Source organism: Myotis brandtii, unplaced genomic scaffold, assembly GCF_000412655.1.
Source record: "Myotis brandtii unplaced genomic scaffold, ASM41265v1 scaffold90, whole genome shotgun sequence".
Classification (NCBI taxonomy): domain Eukaryota; kingdom Metazoa; phylum Chordata; class Mammalia; order Chiroptera; family Vespertilionidae; genus Myotis; species Myotis brandtii.
The window spans coordinates 2,013,143-2,025,326 of record NW_005371694.1 but is presented as its reverse complement, the minus strand read 5'-3'; the positions used below and the strand labels follow the sequence as shown (position 1 = coordinate 2,025,326).

The 12,184-nt window shown below is 34.4% G+C and overlaps 1 protein-coding gene across 3 annotated transcripts in view; it reads left to right on the top strand.

The window, feature by feature from the left end:
• HS2ST1 (heparan sulfate 2-O-sulfotransferase 1) overlaps window positions 1-12,184 on the top strand; it is a 149,727-nt gene that overhangs the window by 31,990 nt on the left and 105,553 nt on the right. The window contains exon 1 of one of the 3 annotated variants that reach the window (XM_014532617.1): window positions 6,930-6,951. The exons of the other annotated variants lie outside the window; for them this stretch is intronic. The gene's annotated coding sequence lies outside the window, so the exon portion shown is untranslated. Of the gene's footprint in view, window positions 1-6,929; window positions 6,952-12,184 lie in introns of those variants that run through there. 3 annotated transcript variants of the gene reach the window in all.

The window sequence follows — 12,184 nt, the reverse complement described above, 5'->3', positions numbered from 1 at the left end:
TAATAGCTGCAGGTGGCAAGTAGCAACTAGTGATGGGGTAGAACATTTTAATTGTTGCAGTGTTATATCAGACAATGTTGCTCTAAGGTAGTGGTTTTCAGTATTTATCCCCCAATTAGTAGAAACCTTTAGTCATGAAATTTTAAATTAAAAGGTAGTAAGATGCAGAGATGTTCTTCAGGAGACCCACGAATTGCTCTACTTAACCTTCCCATGGCCCTCAGAATACAGGGTCTTTATATCCAAAGTTGGGAAGTGGCCATTACTTTTCTTTTAAACCGAATAATAATTATAGAAAGAATTATAGCAATAGAAAAATCTATAAATAGGGTAAGCAGCACAGAAATATTTGATTGAGATAGATGCTGAAACCATTGAGTGAAAGATTTAAAACAAGATATGGAGAAATTTTGCTAGTTTATCCAAATGATCAAACTTAACTTTATAGGATGAGCTAATATTATTTTTCTTGATGTGATGTATCACAAAGAATACTACAACTTCACTTATGTTGTACTTCTGCCAGTTTTTAAAAATACATAATTTAATCTAGACACAACCAAAGTCAGATAGGAAATCTACAAAACAGTTGGCTTGGAAACTTCAAAAATACAGGTATCATGGAAGACTAATTAAATAAAGAAAAAAATCAAGAAAATTAAAAGAGACTAAAGTGACATGGCAATTAACTGTTCTGTGCTGGATTCTTCGTTGGGTCTTGGATTGGAGGTGAAACATATAAATGACATTGCTGGAATGATTGGAGAAATTGAGAATGGATGGTATAAATAACAACAGCAACAATAACAACAATAGATTTTCTGAGTGTGATCATTGTATTGTGACTATAGAGGAAAATACCCAGGCTCTTTGGTGGGCACATGCTGATATATTTAAGGAGTCAAATGTCAGGATGCTGCAAGTAACTTTCAGATGGTTCAATCCAAAAAACCCCAAACCCTCTGTGTGTGTGTGTGTGTGTGTGTGTGTGTGTGTGTGTGTGTGTGAAGAGAGAAAGCAAATGTGGCAAACTGATAACAGTAGGTCAGTCTAGGTCTCCCCAAACGCCCCCCCCCCTTTTTTTTGTAATGTCTAAGATTTTTTTCACTCCCCTCCAAGAACCAGTTTTGCCCCATTGAAATGGAATGAGCTAGATGCAGGACGTAAGGGGTTTATTGTAGTGTCTTTCAACTTTTTTTGAAGTTTGAAAATTTCCAAAAATAAAAAGTTGGAGTAAAAGATGTGGCTCCTTATTCCATCATCCTAGTAGACAATTCCAGGAAATGCCCCTTCATCTTTTCTTCTTTATGACTGCAGTGGAATGGATTTGTCAAGTTTCTATAGCCCTTTCAAAAGAAGATGTTGAGTTGAACCTTGGTTGGATAAGGAGTTGTTTGTAAGTGGCTGAACCAATTAGTAGGAGGACAGGCATTTCAGGCAAAGGAAACAACATAATAAAAGCATTTTAGTAGTTTATATGTTTTAATATTTGTTTCATCCAGAATGTATTCACAGTAGATTATTCAGATTTATTCTTTCCTTTTATGGCAAATTGGAATGCATATTAAAAGTATTTGCATATATCAGTTCTCTTAATAGCACTTGTCACTGACAGATGCTCTGAGTATCTCAGCAGGTAGTTGCCTTTGTCTGCCTTTAAACATTTTTTTTTTTTATTGTTGACAGCATTACAGATGTCCCTCATTTTCTCCCCTTTTGCCCCCATCCACCCAGCTCCTGCCCCACCCCAGGCCCTCACCACTCTATTGTCTATGTCCATGGGCTATGCATATATGCATCTAAACTTTGATTAATCTCTTCCCATCGTCCCCTCCCCTCTGAGATCCATCAGTCTGTTCTATGCATCCATGCCTCTGGACCTATTTTGTTCTTCACTTTATTTTGTTCATTAGATTCCACATATAAGTGGGATCATGTGATGTTTTATTTGTCTTTCTCAGACTGGCTTATTTCTCTTAGCATAATAATCTCTAGGTTCATCCATGCTGTTGCAAAGGATAAGAGATCCTTCTTTTTGTTAATCCTCACCTAAGGATATTTTTTCCATTGAATTTATTAGAGAGAGTGGAAGAAAAGGAGACACACACACACACACACATTGATGGGAGAGAGACACATCGATTGGTTGCCTCCTGTAGGCACCCCAACTGGGGCAGGGATTGAACCTGCAATCTAGGTACGTGCCCTTGACCGGGAAGTAAACCCGAGACCCTTTGGTACATGGGTTGACACTAACCACTAAGCAACATTGGTCAGGGTGAGAGCCTTTTAAAAAAAACATATTTTTATTGATTTCAGAGAGGAAGAGAGAGATAGAAACATCAGTGATGAGAGAGAATCATCAATTGGCTGCCTCCTGCACACCCCACACTGGGGATTGAGCCTGCAACCCAGTCATGTTCCCTGACTGGGAATTGAACTGTGACCTCCTGGTTCGTAGATCAATGCTCAACCATTGAGCCATGCTGGCTGGATGAGAGCCTTCTTTTTCACAGCTACATAGTATTCCATTGTGGAAATGTACCACAGTTTTTTAATCCACTCATCTACCGATGGGCACTTGGGTTGTTTTCACATCCTCGGTATTGTAAATAATGTTGCTATGAACATAGGGATGCATATATTCTTTCTGATTCTGGATTCTTAGGATATATTCCCAGGAGTAGAATCACTGGGTCAAACGGCAGTTCCATTTTTAATTGTTTGTGTTCTTGGTGTTGAGTTGTATGAGTTCTTTAAATATTTTGGAAATTAACCCCTTATCAGATGTATCATTGGCGAGTATGTTCTCCCATACAGTGGGTTCCCTTTTCATTTTGAAGATGGTTTCTTTTGCTGTTGAGAAGATTTTCAGTTTGATGTAGTTCCATTTGCTTATTTTTTTCTCTTTGTTTCTCTTGCCCTAGGACAGTGATGGCGAACCTTTTGAGCTCAACGTGTCAGCATTTTGTAAAACCCTAACTTAACTTTGTGCCGTGTCAACATATAGCAATTTTTTGATATTTGCAACCATAGTAAAACAAAGATGTATATTTTTGATATTTATTTTATATATTTAAATGCCATTTAGCAAAGAAAAATCAACCAAAAAAATGAGTTCGCATGTCACCTCTGACACGCGTGTCATAGGTTCGCCATCACTGCCCTAGGAGATATATGGGTGGAAATTCTGCTATGTGAGGTGTCTGAGATTTTATAGCCTGTTTTTTTTTTCTAGGATTTTTATGGTTTTATGACTTACATTTAAATCTTTTATCCATTTTGAGTTTATTCTTGTGTATGGTGTCAGTTGGTGGTCTAGTTTCATTTTTTTGCATGTACCTATCTAATTTTCCCAACACCATTTATTGAAGAGACTGTCTTTATTCATTGTATGCTCTTGCCTTCTTTGTCAGATATTAATTGACCATAATGACATAGGTTGATTTCTGGGGTCTCTGTTCTGTTCCATTGATCTATATGCCCGTTCTTGTGCCAGTACCAGGCTGTTTTGATTATAATGGCTTTATAGTATAGTTTGATACCCAGTATTGTGATCCCTCCAACTTGTTTCTTTTTTTTCAAGATGGCGTGGCTATGCAGGGTCAGTGTTGGTTGCACATAAATTTTTGGAGTATTTGTTCTATATCTGTGGACATTTTAATGATGTTAATTCTTCTAGTACATGAACATAGTATATGCTTCCACTTGTTTGTATTTTCCTCTATGTCCTTTTCAGTGTCCTGTAGTTTTTAAAGTATAGGTCTTTTATTTCCTTGGTTAAGTTTATTCCCAGGTATCTTATTTTGTTGTTGTTGCAATGGTGAATAGAATTTTGGTTTATTTAGTTTCTCTTTTTGAGATTTCATTATTGGTGTATAAAAATGCCATTGATTTCTTGATGTTAATTTTGTATACTGATTTCATTTATTAAATCTAGTAATTTTTTGGTGGTGCCTTTAGAGTTCCCTATGTACAGTATCACGTCATATGTGAATAATGAGAGTTTTACTCCCTCCTTTCCAATTTAAATGCCTTTTATCTCTTCTTCTTGTCTGATTGCTGTGACTTGGACATCCAATACCATGTTGGGTAAGAGTAGTAAAAGCTGACAACCTTTCTTGTTCCTCTTAGGAAATGCTTTATGTTTTTGCCCATTGAATATGATGTTGGCTGTAGGTTTGTCATATATCGCCTTTATTATGTTAATCCTTATATTCCCACTTTGCTGAGACTTTTTATCAAAAATGGGTGCTGGATTTTGTTGAATGCTTTTTCTGCATCTATTGATATGATCATGCGAATTTTATCCTTCATTTTGTTTATGTGGTGTATATCACATTTATTCATTTGTGAATATTTTACCAGCCTTGTATCCCTGTAGTAAATCCCACTTGCTCATGGTTTATGGTCTTTTTAATATTTTGTTGAGAATAATAGTATCTATGTTCATCAGGGATTTTCTTTCTTTGTAGTGTCTGTATCTGGTTTTGGAATATCATAAAAAAAGAGCATGGAAATCTTCCTTCCTCTTGAATTTTCTGGAATAGTTTGAGGAGAATAGGTAGGTGTTAGTTCTTCTTTGAATGTTTGGCAAAACTCAAGTCGTCCAGTCCAGGACCTTTGTTTGCTGGGTGTTTTTTGATTACTGCTTCAATTTTATTAGTTGCTACCAGTCTATTCAGGTTTTCTGATTTTTCCTAAGTTTTGGAAGGTTGTATATTTCTAGGAATTTGTCCATTTCTCCTCGGTTGTCCAGTTTGTTGGCATGTAGTTTGTTCATACTGTTTCTGCCTTTTTAACATTTTAGTGACCACTTAGAGTAAGCTGTATCTAGCAAATAAGATTTTAAGATTCCTGAATTGGGATTTTAAGATAAAAAAACACATATTTGATAATAATGTCACCATACACAATATCAATATATTGCTTATAGGCTTATCAAATTATTTAATTATACATTATTCAACTAATTTTAAATATCCTATACAATGTAAGCAACCAGCTTGAATTTTATTTTTCTCTCTAGTAAACTGATGATAATTCACTAGTTAGGTTTGGCTATATCAAAGTTCCAGCCTGTTTTGTTCTTCTTTCTTCTCCTGAATGTTACAGGGGCATTTTTAGATTTTCATCTCAGTGGAAAATAAAATAGATGAAAGAGGAGAAAGTTTTAGGATCAGGGTAAAACATATAAATTAGAATAGAGCGTGAAGACTATTGGGACAGTGAGAATATATATGCTGTCTTAAAGTCCTTAATCATTTACCAATGTTGAGCTGAAAATTTTTTTTTTTTGAGTTATAATTTACCTACAGTAAAATGTGTAAGTACTAGGTGTACAGCTTAATTAATTTGAGCTTGGAACTTGGTATTGAATAATGTAGTGGGTTTCACAAAGCTGTTTTCTTACAGTATCCTCAGGGAAAGCTGATGGAGTTAAGGATGGGGAGCTAAATAAATAGTCTTTATCCGAAAATATACCTAGAGTATATCAAGAAATGGTTGACTGGTATATCCTTCAAATAAAAGTTCTATCTATCTATCTATCTATCTATCATCTATCTATATACACATACATATAAATTACATATATAACATACATTTATAAGTTATATATGTGTAAATATGTTTGTTGTATACATATTTATATATATTACTAGAGGCCTGGTGCATGGGATTCGTGTACTGGTGGGGGCATGGCCTGTTGGGATCGGTCTGCTGTGGGAGTGCCACTCATCCTGGTCAGCCGAGCGGCTGTGGACCTGCACTCTAAGTGGCTGCTCCCACTGTGGGAGTGGACCTGCGTTGAGCGTCTGCCCCCTGGTGGTCAGTGCGCATCATAGTGACTGGTCGTTCCGCCAGTCGATCGCTGGGCTTTTATTATATAGGATATTATATAGGATATATGTATATATTACATGTGCACATATATAATTTTGTTAAATCTCTTTCTTGATAAAATTTGGGCAGAGAAGGCTCGAGTAGCAGTTATTTGGGGTAATCAACTAGGAGTGGACCTATTGCCTTAAGGAATAAATATGCAAGCGATAATTTCCTATTCTGAAAATTCAGGATTTAAAAAAAAATTTCCTTTTGTATCCAAGGTGTTCCACATTCAGAGGAAAGTAGTCCGGTAGAGAACCTGCAGGTAAAGCCAGAGTTTTCTGACGGAACATCTATTTTAGATTCAGTGCTGAAAAGGAATCAGTTAAGTCCTCAAAGTTCTTTAAAACATAGCATGGCCTACATACTTTTAACTGGAAGATAATTTTAAACAAATATTCTCAACTGGCCATGTGACTGTAGAAAAATATCAGTTATGTTCCCATTAAAATTGGTTCTGAGCAATGTGAACCTGCTCCAAAGGACCTGATGGATGGTAAAAAGAACTTTTCCCCTTTCAGATTATCTGCCTGTGATGCCTTTACTTTCAGTCAGTTTCTGCGATCTGACTTTTTGCTCAGCTCTTGAGTTGTGATTTTAAAAAGGAAAACCTATAGTTTGATAGAAAGGACTGGCTTCTTTAAAGGGTGACACTAAGATTTTCCTACCAGGAAAAATGTCTCATTACTCTGTGGTGCTTGATACATCTCCATTGTAAATTATCGTGCATTTAGAAAGATTCATACTGCTACATGATTTTCTCTCTTTAGACTTTGATTAATATTTTCCTGTTAATCATATACAGATCCATGCTAGTTGAAGTTAAGAAATTTGGGGGTGTATTCAGAAACTGTAAAATAGAACTTCTCATTACTGAATCTTTGGATGGTAAAAATACATTGTATTTAACATTGAAATAATTTACAGTTTTGTCATTTGAAATTACAGATGGTAATGTGTAAAGATTTGTCACATTTTGCTCCTTATCCTTGGATTCAGATATTAACCTACATTAGCATGAGAGTTGTGGACTCAAATTGTCAGTATGCAAAGAATGAATTTCAGGTAATTAGCAAATTTCAGAACATTATGGGCTAAGTTTTTAAAATGAATTTTGTCATCTTAAAAAGCAGTGACAAATTATTTAAAAATATATGCGATTTACTTAAGTTCTTTACCTACAGTAGGCTATTTAATTTGATAATTTAATCCTTATAAAAACATTTGAAGGGTAAGTAATCATGCTGTTTTACAGAGGAGGAAACATAGCTCCCATAGGAAAAATGGCCCAGAGTCACACTTCTAGGAAGTGATGGAATTAAGATTTAAACCTGGGCAATCTTACTTTTAACCACTATGTTATGCTTCTCAAAATGTATGGAATAAACAGTATTGTGTCATGTTACCTCACATTATGCTCCTAAAGCTGAAGTTTCAAGGTTTTTGCTCTTTCATTCTCTTTACTTGTCTTTTTGCTTTCTAACTCCCTTTTGTGTGTGTGTGTGTGTGTGTGTGTGTGTGTGTGTGTGTGTGAATAATAATAAAATCTAGAGGAAATAGAAGAAATGTTGAGTTAAATATACTTGGGTTAAAATACCAAATCTATATATATTAGCTGTGTTACCATGGGCAAGGTACTTACTTTGAGGTCTCTTTAAAAAAATTGTATTAAGGGACTAATAAGGGAATTAATAGCTCATAAGTTTGTTGAAAAGATTATAAAGATAATATTTTTAAAGTATTAGAACCAATGCCTTGAGGATATTAGGAGCTTAAAAATATTCAACGACTATTGCCTCCTCATTTCTGCCTGAAAAGCTAAATGTTTTATTTTTTTAAAAATGCTCTTGATTTAATTAAACATTTAAGGAAAAATATACCTATTATCTACAATCTCTTCTAGAAAAGAGAAGCAGGGGGAATACTTCCTTACTTATTCTATGAGGCCAACATTACCCTAAACAAACCAAAGACAATATAAGAAAGGAAAACTACAGATTAGTATTTCTTATGAATATACATGCAAAAATCCTCAATATTTGCAAATTGTATTTAAAAATGTATGAAAAGAATTATATATTATGACCAAGTGTGATTTATTCCAGGTGTGCAATGCTAGCTCAGCATTTATAAAAACAGTATAATCATTTACTATTAACAGGCCAATTAAGAAAAAATTATGTGATCATATTAATAGGTGCAGAAACAGCATTGGACAAAATCTAACCCCCATAAACGATAAAAACTCGGGAAAGCCCTAACAGTTTGGCTCAGTGGATAGAGCGTCAGCCTGCGGACTCAAGGGTCCCAGGTTCGATTCCTGTCAAGGGCATGTACCTTGGTTGTGGGCACATCCCCAGTAGGGGGTGTGCAGGAGGCAGCTGATAGATGTTTCTCTCTCATCGATGTTTCTAACTCTCTATCCCTCTCCCTTCCTCTCTGTAAAAAATCAATAAAATATATTTTTAAAAAACCCTCAGGAAAATAGGAATAAGGGAAACTTCTTCAACTTGTTAAAGTACATCTACAAAAAAACCTAGAGCTAAAATTATACTTATTGGCGAGAAAATAGATGCTTTCCTATTAAGATCAGGAAAAAAGACAATGATTTCCCTTCTGATTACTCCTATTCTACATCATCCTGGAAGTCTGGGCTAACGAAATAGAACAAGAAAAGGAAATAAAAGATACACAAATTGGAAAGGAAAAAATAAACCTTTGCTTATAAATGACATGATGACTTATGTAGAAAAATCCCAAAGAATCAATAAAAAGTCTTCTGGAACTATTAAGTGATTGGACTGGGATTTATATTGAGATTAAAGAAATTATGCTTTTAATATAAAATTTCAGTTGTTCATTACCACTTTATAAGAAAACAATGGACTTTTGTACATTAACTTTGTATCAAAGATGTACAAAAGTCCATTGTTTTCTTATAAAGTGGTAATGAACAACTGAAATTTTATATTAAAAGCATAATTCCATTTACATTTGCATAAAATTAAAATAGATATAAATCTAGTAGTTGGGATTTGAAATCGAAATGTGAACACTACTTATATTAGCACCAAAAAAATTTAAAATCCTTAATATAAATCTACCAACTTGTGTAAAAGATGTATGTATATGAGGAAAATGACAAAATTGTGATAAAAAAAATCAAAGGAGATCTAAGTAAACAGAAAGATATTCAGTGTTCGAGGATGGGAAGACTCAATATGGTTTAGGTGTCATTTCTTTCCAACTTGATTTATCGATTCAATGTAATCTCAGTATAAATCCCAGGAAGTTATTTTGTGGATATTGACGAACTGATTATAAGTTTATGTGGAGAGGTAAAAGACCAGAAATAGTCAACATAGTATCAAAGAAGAACAAAGTCAGAGAATTGATACTACTGGACTCCAAGACTTACTCTGAAAAGACAGTAATTAAGACAGTGTGATATTGATGAAAAAAACAAAACGTAGATCAGTGAAACAAAATATCCCAGAAATATACCCATATAAATATAGTCAACTGATCTTGACAAAGGAGCCAAGGCAGTTCAATGGAAAAGCATAGTCTTTTCAACATATGGTGCTGGAACAACAGGATATTCTCATGCCAAAAAAAAAAAAAAGAATCTACACAGAGATCTTACATCTCTCACAAAATTATCTCAAAGTGGTAATGTTAAACACAAAACTATAAGTTAACATGGGAGAAAATCTAGATAATCATAGGTTTGACACTGAATTTTTAGACACAATGCCAAAAACAATCTATGATAGAAAAAAATTGATAAGTTGGACTTCATTAAAATGAAAACCTAATGCTTTGTAAAAGACACTGTTAAGAGATTAAAAATACAAGACACAGACTGGGAGAAATTTTTTGAAAAAACATGATAAAGAACTGGTATCCAAAATATACTAAGAACCCTTAAAACTCAACAATAAGAAGACAAATAATCTAATTTTAAAAATGAGCAAACTATCTGAATGGACACCTCATTGAAGAAGACATAAAGATGGCAAATAAACATGAAAAGATGCTCAACATATATGGCATTAGAGAATTGAAAAAACAATGGAATATCACCATACACCTGTTAGGATGGTAAAAATCCAAAACACTGACAACACCAAATGCTGAGGAACTTTCATTCATTCCTGGTGGGAATGCTATAAATGGTAGAGCCATTTTAAAGGACACTTTGTTAGTTTCTTACAAAATTAAATTTACTCTTATATCTAGCAATCTCACTCTTTGGTATTTACCCAAAAGAGTTGAAAACTTAATGTCCATAATAAAACTCTGCACATGAATGTTTGTAACACATCATTGCCAAAAGTTTGGAGCAAACAAGATGTTCTTTAATAGGTGAATGGATAAAACACACTGGTACAGTCTATACCAGTGATGGCGAACCTATGACACGCGTGTCAGAGGTGACACGCTAATTCATTTTTTTGGTTGATTTTTCTTTGTTAAATGGCATTTAAATATATAAAATAAATATCAAAAATATACATCTTTGTTTTACTATGGTTGCAAGTATCAAAAAATTTCTATATGTGACACGGCACCAGAGTTAAGTTAGGGTTTTTCAAAATGCTGACACGCCGAACTCAAAAGGTTCGCCATCGCTGGTCTATACAATGGAGCATTACTCACCAATAAAGAGAAGTAAGCTCTCAAACCATGAAAAGACATGAAGGGACCTCAAATGCATAAAATCTTTTAATTAAAAACACTCTCTCAACTATCTGTAATAATAAAAAGGGTAATGTGCTAATTAGACCGGACATCTTTCTTGACGAAGCTGGGGCCAGAGGGAAGCCAGACCAGGTCCCAGGTGCCTGCCGGCGGCTGGAGGAGGGAAGCCCAAGTCCAGGTGCCAGAGGAAAGCCAGTGCTGGCAGCCAGAGGAAGGAAGGCCTACCTACTCTTGCATGAATTTTCGTGCATCAGGCCTCTAGTATAAGCAATAAAACGAACTATAGGTAACACCCAACAAGGTAGACAAATCTTACAAATGTTGAGTGTAAGAAAATAAGACTAAAGAATTCATACAGTATGATGAAATTGTACTGTGCTATTTAAGGTTGGGTAGGTAGATGGTAAAAATATGAAGAAAAGCTAGGAAATGACTACTAAAAATCAGGATAATTTCTATGTGGAAAAGGGACAATCCAGGAAGAACACTTGGGAGGTTTCTGGGTTACTGGAAGAGTTCTATTTCCCATTTTGGTGATGGGTTGTGTAGGTGTTTATAACTTTAAATTGTGCATATAGTTTTTCTTGAAATATATATTTTTTATGGAAGTAAAATTTACATAGTATATAATTAATCATACAATTTAGTGGTATTTATGTATTTATAATATTGTGCAACTAACAGTTCTCTCTAGTTTTAATTTTTATCACCCCATATTCATTAGGTGATCACTCTTCATTCTCCCCTTTCCCACAGTCCTCTTGTAACCTTGAACCTGATTTTTGTCTCTATGAAATTACCCATTCTGGATATATGATAAAAGGAATCATATAGTATGTGACCTTTTCTGTCTGACTTCTTTCACTTAGCATAATGTTTCTGAGATTCATTTAAGTTGTGGCATATATTAGCGCTTTGTTCCTTTATATAACTGAATCATGTTCCATTATGTGTACATACTACAATTTGTTTATCCATTTTCCATTGAGGAATATCTGGGTTTCCACCTTTTGGGAATTATGAATAATTCTGCTATAAACATTCTGTACATTTTTATGTACTGTATTAACTATAATGTATGTAAGGTATATATCACAATGAAAAGAGAAGGAAAAAGATCTCTTTGGGACCATATATATTATCAGCAATGGCATTGTGCTAAATTTTGGGAGATACAAAAATGAATTAAGTATGGTTTTTACTCCTAAGAAATTTAATCATAATTCAGCATGCAGAATTTTATTATGGTATTACAAAAGCAGTCAATTAGCAGTGCACATTTTAAAGGGCTTCAACATAGAGTTAAGATATGATTGGGTAGAATATTAAGCTCACCTGGATGCTGGCACTTGTGATTACAAGTGAATTACAAGTAAAACTCTCTGATTGATTTCTTCTCTAACAAGGTGGTGATTCCCCTCTACTCCACAGCCTAGTAAAAGGTAGTGATATAGAGAGAGGTGGTTTTACTGTGTTTTATTTTTGAATAAACTAAAGGGTAGAAGCTAAAATTTTAGCTTAAAACAAAAAGTCCTGAGAAATTTTGGGTATCTTTCTGTATTTTTTGTCAAAAAGTCAGAAACATTGGGTTAAT